Source organism: Odontesthes bonariensis, chromosome 14 (assembly GCF_027942865.1).
Source record: "Odontesthes bonariensis isolate fOdoBon6 chromosome 14, fOdoBon6.hap1, whole genome shotgun sequence".
Taxonomy (NCBI): Eukaryota; Metazoa; Chordata; class Actinopteri; order Atheriniformes; family Atherinopsidae; genus Odontesthes; species Odontesthes bonariensis.
Window position 1 is genome coordinate 1060379 of NC_134519.1, and position 14610 is coordinate 1074988.

General features: G+C 50.7%; 1 long non-coding RNA gene across 2 annotated transcripts in view; it reads right to left on the reverse strand.

Moving 5' to 3' along the window:
• Positions 1-4914: 4914 nt before the first annotated feature.
• LOC142398484 (uncharacterized) overlaps positions 4915-14610 on the reverse strand; it is a 74785-nt gene continuing 65089 nt past the window's right edge. For both annotated transcript variants that reach the window (XR_012772805.1, XR_012772804.1), the window contains one exon: positions 4915-5245. This is a non-coding gene — a long non-coding RNA (uncharacterized LOC142398484). The remainder of the gene's footprint in view (positions 5246-14610) is intronic.

A 14610-nucleotide genomic window follows, 5' to 3' on the forward strand; every position in this document is an offset into this window, starting at 1 on the left:
AGATTAATTTTCTATTTTTTTTTATTTTTGCATTTTTTTCTTATCTTCCCTCCAATTTTCTGAGGCCCCCCTAGCGGCCCCTGGTGGCCCCCCAGGGGGCCGCAGCCCCCACTTTGAGAACCACTACGCTAAACGACCCAATCTCTCGTCTACGGTGAAAGTGGCTGGTTGTTCACCCTCCGGCTCCGTTCCTCCTCACAGGGAACGATGGCGACAGAGAGAGAAAGACTGTTGTTGGAGCTCGTTGATGTTGAAATGCAAATAATTCTGACCAAATGTTGCCCGGCACACAGAAAACTCTTTCAGAAATGGCGGTGTTGTTGTTCTGAGAGGAAGGAGCTAAACCGGGAAAAGGGATTCAGGAAATGATGTTGTCAGCCGACCAATCACAGGCCTGGGAGTCTCCGCGAGTCTCCGCCTCCTCGACGGATGGATAGGAGAGCGTCTCTGTAGGCGACCATAAAGGCTGATTTACAGTCGCCTACAGAGACCCTTTCTTTAAGGCGTGTGAAGCCCAGCAGAACCGGCCCGGGTTCAGACCAACAGAACCGGCCCGGGTTCAGACCAGCGGAACCGGCCCGGGTTCAGCCCAGCAGAACCGTTAGCAGGTTCAGACCAGCAGAACCGGCCCGGGTTCAGACCAGCGGAACCGGCCCGGGTTCAGACGAACAGAACCGGCCCGGGTTCAGACCAACAGAACCGGCCCGGGTTCAGACCAGCGGAACCGGCCCGGGTTCAGACCAACAGAACCGGCCCGGGTTCAGACGAACAGAACCGGCCCGGGTTCAGACCAGCGGAACCGGCCCGGGTTCAGACGAACGGAACCGGCCCGGGTTCAGCCCAGCAGAACCGCTAGCAGGTTCAGACCAGCAGAACCGGCCCGGGTTCAGACCAGCAGAACCGGCCCGGGTTCAGACCAACAGAACCGCTCCGGGTTCAGACCAGCAGAACCGGCCCGGGTTCAGACCAACAGAACCGGCCCGGGTTCAGACCAACAGAACCGGCCCGGGTTCAGACGAACAGAACCAGGCTCGGGGGGTCTCTGAAGCACCGACTTTGTGGGGGTTAAAGGTTAAAAACAGACAGAACCAACTCAGTGGTTCTGTTTAGAAGCTGTTTAGAACCTTTTGTTCAGATTATTTCACCGTGATGTTCTGACCCGGTCCGGGGTCCCCCCAGGATTTTTCCACTCAAATTTAAGACCTTTTTAAGACCACGTCCAATGAAATTTAAGACCAACCTCGCACCTATTCTGGCATACATTTCTGAAATCTGTCACAATAACACAGGGACAAATAACAATTACTTCTTTTAATAAAGAACAAAGTGTGTGCGTGTGCACGCCTGTTTGCACATTAATTACAAATGGAGAATACAGCCCTATAAAACTGCTGCAAAAGAACAATGTCTTAACATATTAGACACACATACATCCCACACCAGGTGTGTGTGTGTGTGTGTGTGAGTGAACATCTATGTGTGCATGTACTGTATTACAATGGAGCTGGAACAGTGTCAACACTGTATTAACAATCAAAACCATAAAAACAACACAAAAGTGTGTGCATGCACCTGTCTGTGAAGGCATTAAACAAAAGAACCATTTCTCCATCAGATATCGTCTTTAGTACCCCCGTCCCCTCGGCCTTAAGAGCTGGCGTCGACCCACAGAAAGCTGGCATGTTACCTGGCTGTGTGGCTCGGTGCTGCTGGCAGCCGAGGTGACTGTTCAGGTTGGCGTCGGGTTGGCGTCGGGTTTGCGGCGCAGAACTGGGATATGGGCGCCTGCTTCTGTGTAGCTGCTAAGCATGCTAAATGTTTAGCACTCATGTGCGACTCCAAGGCCAAATGGGCTTGAATATTTTCCGGCACTGAGCCTCGCACTCATTCCCCGGCCGGTACAGCCTGAGCCCAGTCATGTTTGGACTCATTGAGCCACAGTGGATTAAATCTGCACTTGCCCATCCCAAAGCTGGGTCAGCGGCGTAACTGTGCACGCTCTAGCGTAATGTGGCGCTCTTAGATTTTTCCACCGCGTAGTTGAAACATTAATGCCACCTCATGTCGGAGAGAAAAAAAAATCATTTTACAGCAACGCAACACGCCACGTTTTGTTTTTTTGTCAGTGTTTTACTAAGTATACAGTTATGTTGTTGAGCTGTATCATGCAGATAAGAAAGGGAAACATTAAGAATGAAAATTTAAGACCTTTTCAAGTTTTTAAGACCCCGCGGGTACCCTGCCGGTCCTGTGTGGGTGATGTTCTGACCCGGTTCTGACCCGGTCCCGTGTCGTTGCAGTGGGCGCAGCACTCCGAAGCTGCTCAGGATAAACAGCATCCAGCGGCAGCTGGAGCCCAGCGCGGGGCCCGGACCCCCCCCGGCCCCTGGACGCTCCCCCAGCCTCCTGCACCGAGTCCTGGCCAAGTCCAGGAGGAAGAGCTGCCCCCAGCTGCCCCAGCACCGCCTGGACACCTGCTCCGAGAACACGGGCTTCCAGCCGGACTAGCCCGGATCCTGCCGGTCCACGTGGGGTTCTGGCCCTCTGACACCAGTGCAGATTTTAGTTTCTTGTTTTTTAGTTTTCTCCTGATTCTGCAGCGACCTTTGACCCTTCAAACCACCACAGAGGGGAAATCTGTGACCCCAGCAGGTCAAAGTCTGACCCACGGAGGTTCTGTCCGAGGCTGGGACAGCGCAGCAAAGCCAGACCGGGAAAGTCCTGCTCCAGTTTCTGTGGTCCTGTCCCAGTTTCTGTGGTCCTGCCCCAGTTCCTGTGGTCCTGCCCCAGTTCCTGTGGTCCTGTCCCAGTTTCTGTGGTCCTGCCCCAGTTCCTGTGGTCCTGTCCCAGTTCCTGTGGTCCTGCTCCAGTTCCTGTGGTCCTGTCCCAGTTCCTGTGGTCCTGCTCCAGTTCCTGTGGTCCTGCCCCAGTTCCTGTGGTCCTGCTCCAGTTCCTGTGGTCCTGCCCCAGTTCCTGTGGTCCTGCTCCAGTTCCTTTGGTCCTGCCCCAGTTCCTGTGGTCCTGCCCCAGTTCCTGTGGTCCTGCTCCAGTTCCTGTGGTCCTGTCCCAGTTCCTGTGGTCCTGCCCCAGTTCCTGTGGTCCTGCCCCAGTTCCTGTGGTCCTGCTCCAGTTCCTGTGGTCCTGCCCCAGTTCCTGTGGTCCTGCTCCAGTTCCTGTGGTCCTGCCCCAGTTCCTGTGGTCCTGCCCCAGTTCCTGTGGTCCTGCTTCAGTTCCTGTGGTCCTGTCCCAGTCCTGGTCCTGTAGTCCTGTCCCTGTCCTGGTCCTGTGGTCCTGTCCCAGTCCTGGTCCTGGTCCTGGTCCTGGAGGACCCGTTCCCAGGTCTGAGTCGTCCCATCCAGGATGGGCTCAGTTCTGCCTGAAGTCCACCGGGTCACGTCCTGAAACCCTGAAGAACTGAGTCCACGTGGTTCCAGGGTTCCTCCGTGTTTCCAGTCAAAGTTCCAGACGATCCGGACTTTAAAACGAGTCCAAACATCTAAATGTTGACGAAGTGGTTTTAAACCAGCTGTGAAGTTTGTAGTTTGATTCTCTGCAGCTCATAAAAAGCACCAAACCAACGTTGTGTGTTTTATTCCGCCGGTTCCTGAGGTTCTGCCGGGTCCTGAAAGAACAGTTCTGGGAGCTCAGGTCCGGGGTTACAGAATCACTATGTGACAGAGGTGTTCGGGTGTAGTTTAGAAATCTGAACTTTCTTCTTGCTAATCCAGACTTTCAACGTTAGCATGTCCTCGGCTAACACTGCAGCTAACTAACTAACAAACACTGCCTATCATGTTAGCACCATTTGCCTGATTGTAAAAGCTGCTGTTAGTAACGGTTAAGGTTAAATGAATGCCTTCTCAGGCATTACATTTAGATGAAATCATGAGAGACAGAGCCTGACTGGCTCAGAGCCAGAGGCTGGTGGTACTACCCCCAGTTCACCTCTACCTCCAGCTTCTCCTTTCACCAGAGCAGGAAGAGTTAAATTACCCAGGCCAGGATAGACCAGTGTGGACCTCACCGTTGTTGGGTTTGTGAGCTCATGACTCGTGTTACTTCTAAACTAAACAAAGTTGATGCTGATCGACCGGTTTGTTGTCCTTTTTCTCCAAATGAGAATCGATAAGGGAACCGACAAAGAACCGAATCGTTAAGCAGAATCGAACATGGAATTGGAATCGTAAAAATCTTATCAATTCCCATCCCTAGTGGTCAGACTGAACTGGATCAGAACCAGACTCTGAGTCAGTCACCTCAGAACCATTGTGTAAAGGAGTTCCACAAAACATCCCCACAGCTCCACGTTTTCATTCAAATCTTTAATCTCACAATAAAAGCTTGTTCCACTGACAGATGAACCTTTCCTGAGGTTCCTGCAGATGTTTATAAAACAGCAGGAATAACATCCAGAGCAGGTGGGGATGCATTCAGTCATAAAACAGCTCAGATAAAAAAGCTCTGATAAAACAGCTCTGATTAAACAGCTCTGATAAAACAGCTCTGATAAAACAGCTCTGATTAAACAGCTCTGATTAAACAGCTCTGATAAAACAGCTCTGATAAAACAGCTCTGATAAAACAGCTCTGATAAAACAGCTCTGATAAAACAGCTCTGATTAAACAGCTCTGATTAAACAGCTCTGATAAAACAGCTCTGATAAAACAGCTCTGATAAAACAGCTCTGATAAAACAGCTCTGATAAAACAGCTCTGATTAAACAGCTCTGATTAAACAGCTCTGATAAAACAGCTCTGATAAAACAGCTCTGATAAAACAGCTCTGATTAAACAGCTCTGATTAAACAGCTCTGATTAAACAGCTCTGATTAAACAGCTCTGATTAAACAGCTCTGATAAAACAGATCTGATAAAAAACAGTCAAAGGATCAGTTGGGATCCAAAGTGCAACAGATATAAAGTGTCTGTGTGTTCAGTTTCCGTGCCTGCCCCAAAGAATAAAACATGTTCCGGCCCGAGGACCCGAACAGCTGCAGAGGAAACAGTGAGGTGCGTTTGGTTCATCCAGCAGCAAGATTTACAGAGTAAAATGGGATAAATATGACATTAAACATTAAAAAGCTTAAAAACAGCACTGCTAAAGAAATCAATAAAACATCAGAGTGAACTGATGAGTTGCAGCAGGCCCGAGTCGTCTGTCAGGCCAGGAAGTGCTGAGTCATGATGGCCGACTCAGCAGACTGAAGATGGAGGAGGAGGGGCGTCCAATCACAGGCAGGTTCATCTGGAACACATGAAAACCAGTCAGCTCGTTACACCTGTTACACCTGATCCCACCTGTTACACCTGTTACACCTGATCCCACCTGTTACACCTGTTACACTTGGTAAACCTGATCTCACCTGTTACACCTGTTACACCTGTTACACCTGATCCCACCTGTTACACCTGATCCCACCTGTTACACCTGATCCCACCTGTTACACCTGTTACACCTGATCCCACCTGTTACACCTGTTACACCTGATCCCACCTGTTACACCTGATCCCACCTGTTACACCTGTTACACCTGATCCCACCTGTTACACCTGTTACACCTGATCTCACCTGTTACACCTGATCCCACCTGTTACACCTGTTACACCTGATCCCACCTGTTACACCTGATCACACCTGTTACACCTGATCCCACCTGTTACACCTGATCTCACCTGTTACACCTGATCCCACCTGTTACACCTGATCTCACCTGTTACACCTGTTACACCTGATCCCACCTGTTACACCTGTTACACCTGATCTCACCTGATCTCACCTGTTACACATGTTACACCTGTTACACCTGATCTCACCTGTTACACCTGATCCCACCTGTTACACCTGATCCCACCTGTTACACCTGATCTCACCTGTTACACCTGATCCCACCTGTTACACCTGATCCCACCTGATCCCACCTGTTACACCTGATCCCACCTGTTACACCTGATCTCACCTGTTACACCTGTTACACCTGATCCCACCTGTTACACCTGTTACACCTGGTACACCTGTTACACCTGTTACACCTGATCCCACCTGTTACACCTGATCTCACCTGTTACACCTGATCCCACCTGATCACACCTGTTACACCTGTTACACCTGTTACACCTGATCCCACCTGTTACACCTGATCCCACCTGATCCCACCTGATCCCACCTGTTACACCTGATCTCACCTGTTACACCTGATCCCACCTGTTACACCTGATCCCACCTGTTACACCTGTTACACCTGATCCCACCTGTTACACCTGATCCCACCTGTTACACCTGATCTCACCTGTTACACCTGATCCCACCTGTTACACCTGATCTCACGTGTTACACCTGATCTCACCTGATCTCACCTGATCTCACCTGTTACACCTGATCTCACCTGTTACACCTGATCCCACCTGTTACACCTGTTACACCTGATCCCACCTGTTACACCTGATCCCACCTGTTACACCTGATCTCACCTGTTACACCTGATCTCACCTGTTACACCTGATCCCACCTGTTACACCTGATCCCACCTGTTACACCTGATCCCACCTGATCCCACCTGTTACACCTGTTACACCCGTTACACCTGATCCCACCTGTTACACCTGGTCCCACCTGATCCCACCTGTTACACCTGATCCCACCTGATCTCACCTGTTACACCTGATCCCACCTGATCCCACCTGTTACACCTGATCTCACCTGTTACACCTGTTACACCTGATCCCACCTGTTACACCTGATCCCACCTGATCTCACCTGTTACACCTGATCCCACCTGTTACACCTGAACCCACCTGTTACACCTGATCCCACCTGTTACACCTGATCACACCTGTTACACCTGATCCCACCTGTTACACCTGATCCCACCTGTTACACCTGTTACACCTGGTCACACCTGTTACACCTGATCCCACCTGTTACACCTGTTACACCTGATCCCACCTGTTACACCTGATCCCACCTGTTACACCTGATCTCACCTGTTACACCTGTTACACCTGATCCCACCTGTTACACCTGTTACACCTGGTACACCTGTTACACCTGATCCCACTTGTTACACCTGATCTCACCTGTTACACCTGATCCCACCTGATCACACCTGTTACACCTGTTACACCTGTTACACCTGATCCCACCTGTTACACCTGATCCCACCTGTTACACCTGATCTCACCTGTTACACCTGATCCCACCTGTTACACCTGATCCCAGCTGTTACACCTGATCCCACCTGATCCCACCTGTTACACCTGATCTCACCTGTTACACCTGATCCCACCTGTTACACCTGATCACACCTGTTACACCTGTTACACCTGATCCCACCTGTTACACCTGATCCCACCTGTTACACCTGATCTCACCTGTTACACCTGATCCCACCTGTTACACCTGATCTCACGTGTTACACCTGATCTCACCTGATCTCACCTGATCTCACCTGTTACACCTGATCTCACCTGTTACACCTGATCCCACCAGTTACACCTGTTACACCTGATCCCACCTGTTACACCTGATCCCACCTGTTACACCTGTTACACCTGATCTCACCTGTTACACCTGATCTCACCTGTTACACCTGATCCCACCTGTTACACCTGATCCCACCTGTTACACCTGATCCCACCTGATCCCACCTGTTACACCTGTTACACCCGTTACACCTGATCCCACCTGTTACACCTGGTCCCACCTGATCCCACCTGTTACACCTGATCCCACCTGATCTCACCTGTTACACCTGATCCCACCTGATCCCACCTGTTACACCTGATCTCACCTGTTACACCTGTTACACCTGATCCCACCTGTTACACCTGATCCCACCTGATCTCACCTGTTACACCTGATCCCACCTGTTACACCTGAACCCACCTGTTACACCTGATCCCACCTGTTACACCTGATCCCACCTGTTACACCTGATCCCACCTGTTACACCTGTTACACCTGGTCACACCTGTTACACCTGATCCCACCTGTTACACCTGTTACACCTGGTCACACCTGTTACACCTGATCCCACCTGTTACACCTGATCCCACCTGTTACACCTGTTACACCTGATCCCACCTGTTACACCTGATACACCTGATCCCACCTGTTACACCTGATCCCACCTGTTACACCTGATCCCACCTGTTACACCTGTTACACCTGGTCACACCTGTTACACCTGATCCCACCTGTTACACCTGAACCCACCTGTTACACCTGATTCCACCTGTTACACATGATACACCTGATCCCACCTGTTACACCTGATCTCACGTGTTACACCTGATCCCACCTGTTACACCTGTTACACCTGATCTCACCTGTTACACCTGATCTCACCTGTTACACCTGATCCCACCTGTTACACCTGATCCCACCTGTTACACCTGATCCCACCTGATCCCACCTGTTACACCTGTTACACCCGTTACACCTGATCCCACCTGTTACACCTGGTCCCACCTGATCCCACCTGTTACACCTGATCCCACCTGATCTCACCTGTTACACCTGATCCCACCTGATCCCACCTGTTACACCTGATCTCACCTGTTACACCTGTTACACCTGATCCCACCTGTTACACCTGATCCCACCTGATCTCACCTGTTACACCTGATCCCACCTGTTACACCTGAACCCACCTGTTACACCTGATCCCACCTGTTACACCTGATCACACCTGTTACACCTGATCCCACCTGTTACACCTGTTACACCTGGTCACACCTGTTACACCTGATCCCACCTGTTACACCTGTTACACCTGGTCACACCTGTTACACCTGATCCCACCTGTTACACCTGTTACACCTGATCCCACCTGTTACACCTGATACACCTGATCCCACCTGTTACACCTGATCCCACCTGTTACACCTGATCCCACCTGTTACACCTGTTACACCTGGTCACACCTGTTACACCTGATCCCACCTGTTACACCTGAACCCACCTGTTACACCTGATTCCACCTGTTACACATGATACACCTGATCCCACCTGTTACACCTGATCTCACGTGTTACACCTGATCTCACCTGTTACACCTGATCTTACCTGTTACACCTGATCCCACCTGTTACACCTGATCCCACCTGTTACACCTGATCCCACCTGTTACACCTGATCTCACCTGTTACACCTGATCCCACCTGTTACACCTGATCCCACCTGTTACACCTGATCTCACCTGTTACACCTGATCCCACCTGTTACACCTGTTACACCCGTTACACCTGATCCCACCTGTTACACCCGTTACACGTGATCCCAACTGTTACACCTGATCCCACCTGATCCCACCTGTTACACCTGATCTCACCTGTTACACCTGTTACACCTGATCCCACCTGATCCCACCTGTTACACCTGATCTCACCTGTTACACCTGATCCCACCTGTTACACCTGATCCCACCTGATCCCACCTGTTACACCTGATCTCACCTGTTACAACTGTTACACCTGTTACACCTGTTACACCTGATCCCACCTGTTACACCTGGTCACACCTGTTACACCTGATCCCACCTGTTACACCTGATCCGACCTGTTACACCTGTTACACCTGGTACACCTGATCTCACCTGTTACACCTGATCCCACCTGTTACACCTGATCTCACCTGTTACACCTGATCACACCTGTTACACCTGTTACACCTGATCTCACCTGTTACACCTGATCCCACCTGTTACACCTGATCCCACCTGATCCCACCTGTTACACCTGATCTCACCTGTTACACCTGATCCCACCTGTTACACCTGATCACACCTTTTACACCTGTTACACCTGATCCCACCTGTTACACCTGATCCCACCTGTTACACCTGATCTCACCTGTTACACCTGTTACACCTGATCCCACCTGTTACACCTGATCTCACGTGTTACACCTGATCTCACCTGATCTCACCTGATCTCACCTGTTACACCTGATCTCACCTGTTACACCTGATCCCACCTGTTACACCTGTTACACCTGATCCCACCTGTTACACCTGATCCCACCTGTTACACCTGATCCCACCTGTTACACCTGATCCCACCTGTTACACCTGATCTCACCTGTTACACCTGATCTCACCTGTTACACCTGATCCCACCTGTTACACCTGATCCCACCTGTTACACCTGATCTCACCTGTTACACCTGATCCCACCTGTTACACCTGATCCCACCTGATCCCACCTGTTACACCTGTTACACCCGTTACACCTGATCCCACCTGTTACACCTGATCCCACCTGTTACACCTGATCCCACCTGATCTCACCTGTTACACCTGTTACACCTGTTACACCTGTTACACCTGATCCCACCTGTTACACCTGATCCCACCTGATCCCACCTGTTACACCTGATCTCACCTGTTACACCTGTTACACCTGATCCCACCTGTTACACCTGATCTCACCTGTTACACCTGATCCCACCTATTACACCTGAACCCACCTGTTACACCTGATCCCACCTGATCCCACCTGTTACACCTGTTACACCCGTTACACCTGATCCCACCTGTTACACCTGGTCCCACCTGATCCCACCTGTTACACCTGATCCCACCTGATCTCACCTGTTACACCTGATCCCACCTGATCCCACCTGTTACACCTGATCTCACCTGTTACACCTGTTACACCTGATCCCACCTGTTACACCTGATCCCACCTGATCTCACCTGTTACACCTGATCCCACCTGTTACACCTGAACCCACCTGTTACACCTGATCCCACCTGTTACACCTGATCACACCTGTTACACCTGATCCCACCTGTTACACCTGTTACACCTGGTCACACCTGTTACACCTGATCCCACCTGTTACACCTGTTACACCTGGTCACACCTGTTACACCTGATCCCACCTGTTACACCTGTTACACCTGATCCCACCTGTTACACCTGATACACCTGATCCCACCTGTTACACCTGATCCCACCTGTTACACCTGATCCCACCTGTTACACCTGTTACACCTGGTCACACCTGTTACACCTGATCCCACCTGTTACACCTGAACCCACCTGTTACACCTGATTCCACCTGTTACACATGATACACCTGATCCCACCTGTTACACCTGATCTCACGTGTTACACCTGATCTCACCTGTTACACCTGATCTTACCTGTTACACCTGATCCCACCTGTTACACCTGATCCCACCTGTTACACCTGATCCCACCTGTTACACCTGATCTCACCTGTTACACCTGATCCCACCTGTTACACCTGATCCCACCTGTTACACCTGATCTCACCTGTTACACCTGATCCCACCTGTTACACCTGTTACACCCGTTACACCTGATCCCACCTGTTACACCCGTTACACGTGATCCCAACTGTTACACCTGATCCCACCTGATCCCACCTGTTACACCTGATCTCACCTGTTACACCTGTTACACCTGATCCCACCTGATCCCACCTGTTACACCTGATCTCACCTGTTACACCTGATCCCACCTGTTACACCTGATCCCACCTGATCCCACCTGTTACACCTGATCTCACCTGTTACAACTGTTACACCTGTTACACCTGTTACACCTGATCCCACCTGTTACACCTGGTCACACCTGTTACACCTGATCCCACCTGTTACACCTGATCCGACCTGTTACACCTGTTACACCTGGTACACCTGATCTCACCTGTTACACCTGATCCCACCTGTTACACCTGATCTCACCTGTTACACCTGATCACACCTGTTACACCTGTTACACCTGATCTCACCTGTTACACCTGATCCCACCTGTTACACCTGATCCCACCTGATCCCACCTGTTACACCTGATCTCACCTGTTACACCTGATCCCACCTGTTACACCTGATCACACCTTTTACACCTGTTACACCTGATCCCACCTGTTACACCTGATCCCACCTGTTACACCTGATCTCACCTGTTACACCTGTTACACCTGATCCCACCTGTTACACCTGATCTCACGTGTTACACCTGATCTCACCTGATCTCACCTGATCTCACCTGTTACACCTGATCTCACCTGTTACACCTGATCCCACCTGTTACACCTGTTACACCTGATCCCACCTGTTACACCTGATCCCACCTGTTACACCTGATCCCACCTGTTACACCTGATCCCACCTGTTACACCTGATCTCACCTGTTACACCTGATCTCACCTGTTACACCTGATCCCACCTGTTACACCTGATCCCACCTGTTACACCTGATCTCACCTGTTACACCTGATCCCACCTGTTACACCTGATCCCACCTGATCCCACCTGTTACACCTGTTACACCCGTTACACCTGATCCCACCTGTTACACCTGATCCCACCTGTTACACCTGATCCCACCTGATCTCACCTGTTACACCTGTTACACCTGTTACACCTGTTACACCTGATCCCACCTGTTACACCTGATCCCACCTGATCCCACCTGTTACACCTGATCTCACCTGTTACACCTGTTACACCTGATCCCACCTGTTACACCTGATCTCACCTGTTACACCTGATCCCACCTATTACACCTGAACCCACCTGTTACACCTGATCCCACCTGTTACACCTGATCCCACCTGTTACACCTGATCACACCTGTTACACCTGATCCCACCAGTTACACCTGATCCCACCTGTTACACCTGATCCCACCTGTTACACCTGTTACACCTGGTCACACCTGTTACACCTGATCCCACCTGTTACACCTGATCCCACCTGTTACACCTGATCCCACCTGTTACACCTGTTACACCTGATCCCACCTGTTACACCTGATACACCTGATCCCACCTGTTACACCTGATCCCACCTGTTACACCTGTTACACCTGGTCAAACCTGTTACACCTGATCCCACCTGTTACACCTGATCCCACCTGTTACACCTGATACACCTGATCCCACCTGTTACACCTGATCCCACCTGTTACACCTGATCCCACCTGTTACACCTGATACACCTGATCCCACCTGTTACACCTGATCTCACCTGTTACACCTGATCCCACCTGTTACACCTGATCCCACCTGTTACACCTGATCCCACCTGTTACACCTGGTCACACCTGTTACACCTGATCCCACCTGTTACACCTGTTACACCTGATCCCACCTGTTACACCTGATCCCACCTGTTACACCTGATACACCTGATCCCACCTGTTACACCTGATCTCACCTGTTACACCTGATCCCACCTGTTACACCTGATCCCACCTGTTACACCTGATCTCACCTGTTACACCTGATCTCACGTGTTACACCTGATCTCACCTGTTACACCTGATCTCACCTGTTACACCTGATCTCACCTGTTACACCTGATCCCACCTGTTACACCTGATCCCACCTGTTACACCTGTTAAACCTGATCCCACCTGTTACACCTGATCCCACCTGTTACACCTGTTACACCTGATCTCACCTGTTACACCTGATCCCACCTGTTACACCTGATCCCACCTGTTACACCTGATCTCACCTGTTACACCTGATCCCACCTGTTACACCTGTTACACCCGTTACACCCGTTACACCTGATCCCACCTGTTACACCCGTTACACCTGATCCCAACTGTTACACCTGATCCCACCTGATCCCACCTGTTACACCTGATCTCACCTGTTACACCTGATCCCACCTGTTACACCTGATCCCACCTGTTACACCTGATCCCACCTGTTACACCTGATCCCACCTGTTACACCTGATCTCACCTGTTACAACTGTTACACCTGTTACACCTGATCACACCTGTTACACCTGTTACACCTGATCCCACCTGTTACACCTGATCCCACCTGTTACACCTGTTACACCTGGTCACACCTGTTACACCTGATCCCACCTGTTACACCTGATCCGACCTGTTACACCTGTTACACCTGGTACACCTGATCCCACCTGTTACACCTGATCCCACCTGTTACACCTGATCCCACCTGTTACACCTGATCACACCTGTTACACCTGTTACACCTGATCCCACCTGTTACACCTGATCCCACCTGTTACACCTGATCTCACCTGTTACACCTGATCCCACCTGTTACACCTGATCCCACCTGATCCCACCTGTTACACCTGATCTCACCTGTTACACCTGATCCCACCTGTTACACCTGATCACACCTGTTACACCTGTTACACCTGATCCCACCTGTTACACCTGATCCCACCTGTTACACCTGATCTCACCTGTTACACCTGATCTCACCTGTTACACCTGATCCCACCTGTTACACCTGATCCCACCTGTTACACCTGATCTCACCTGTTACACCTGATCCCACCTGTTACACCTGATCCCACCTGATCCCACCTGTTACACCTGTTACACCCGTTACACCTGATCCCACCTGTTACACCTGATCCCACCTGATCCCACCTGTTACACCTGATCCCACCTGATCTCACCTGTTACACCTGTTACACCTGTTACACCTGATCCCACCTGATCCCACCTGTTACACCTGATCCCACCTGATCCCACCTGTTACACCTGATCTCACCTGTTACACCTGTTACACCTGATCTCACCTGTTACACCTGTTACACCTGATCCCACCTGTTACACCTGATCTCACCTGTTACACCT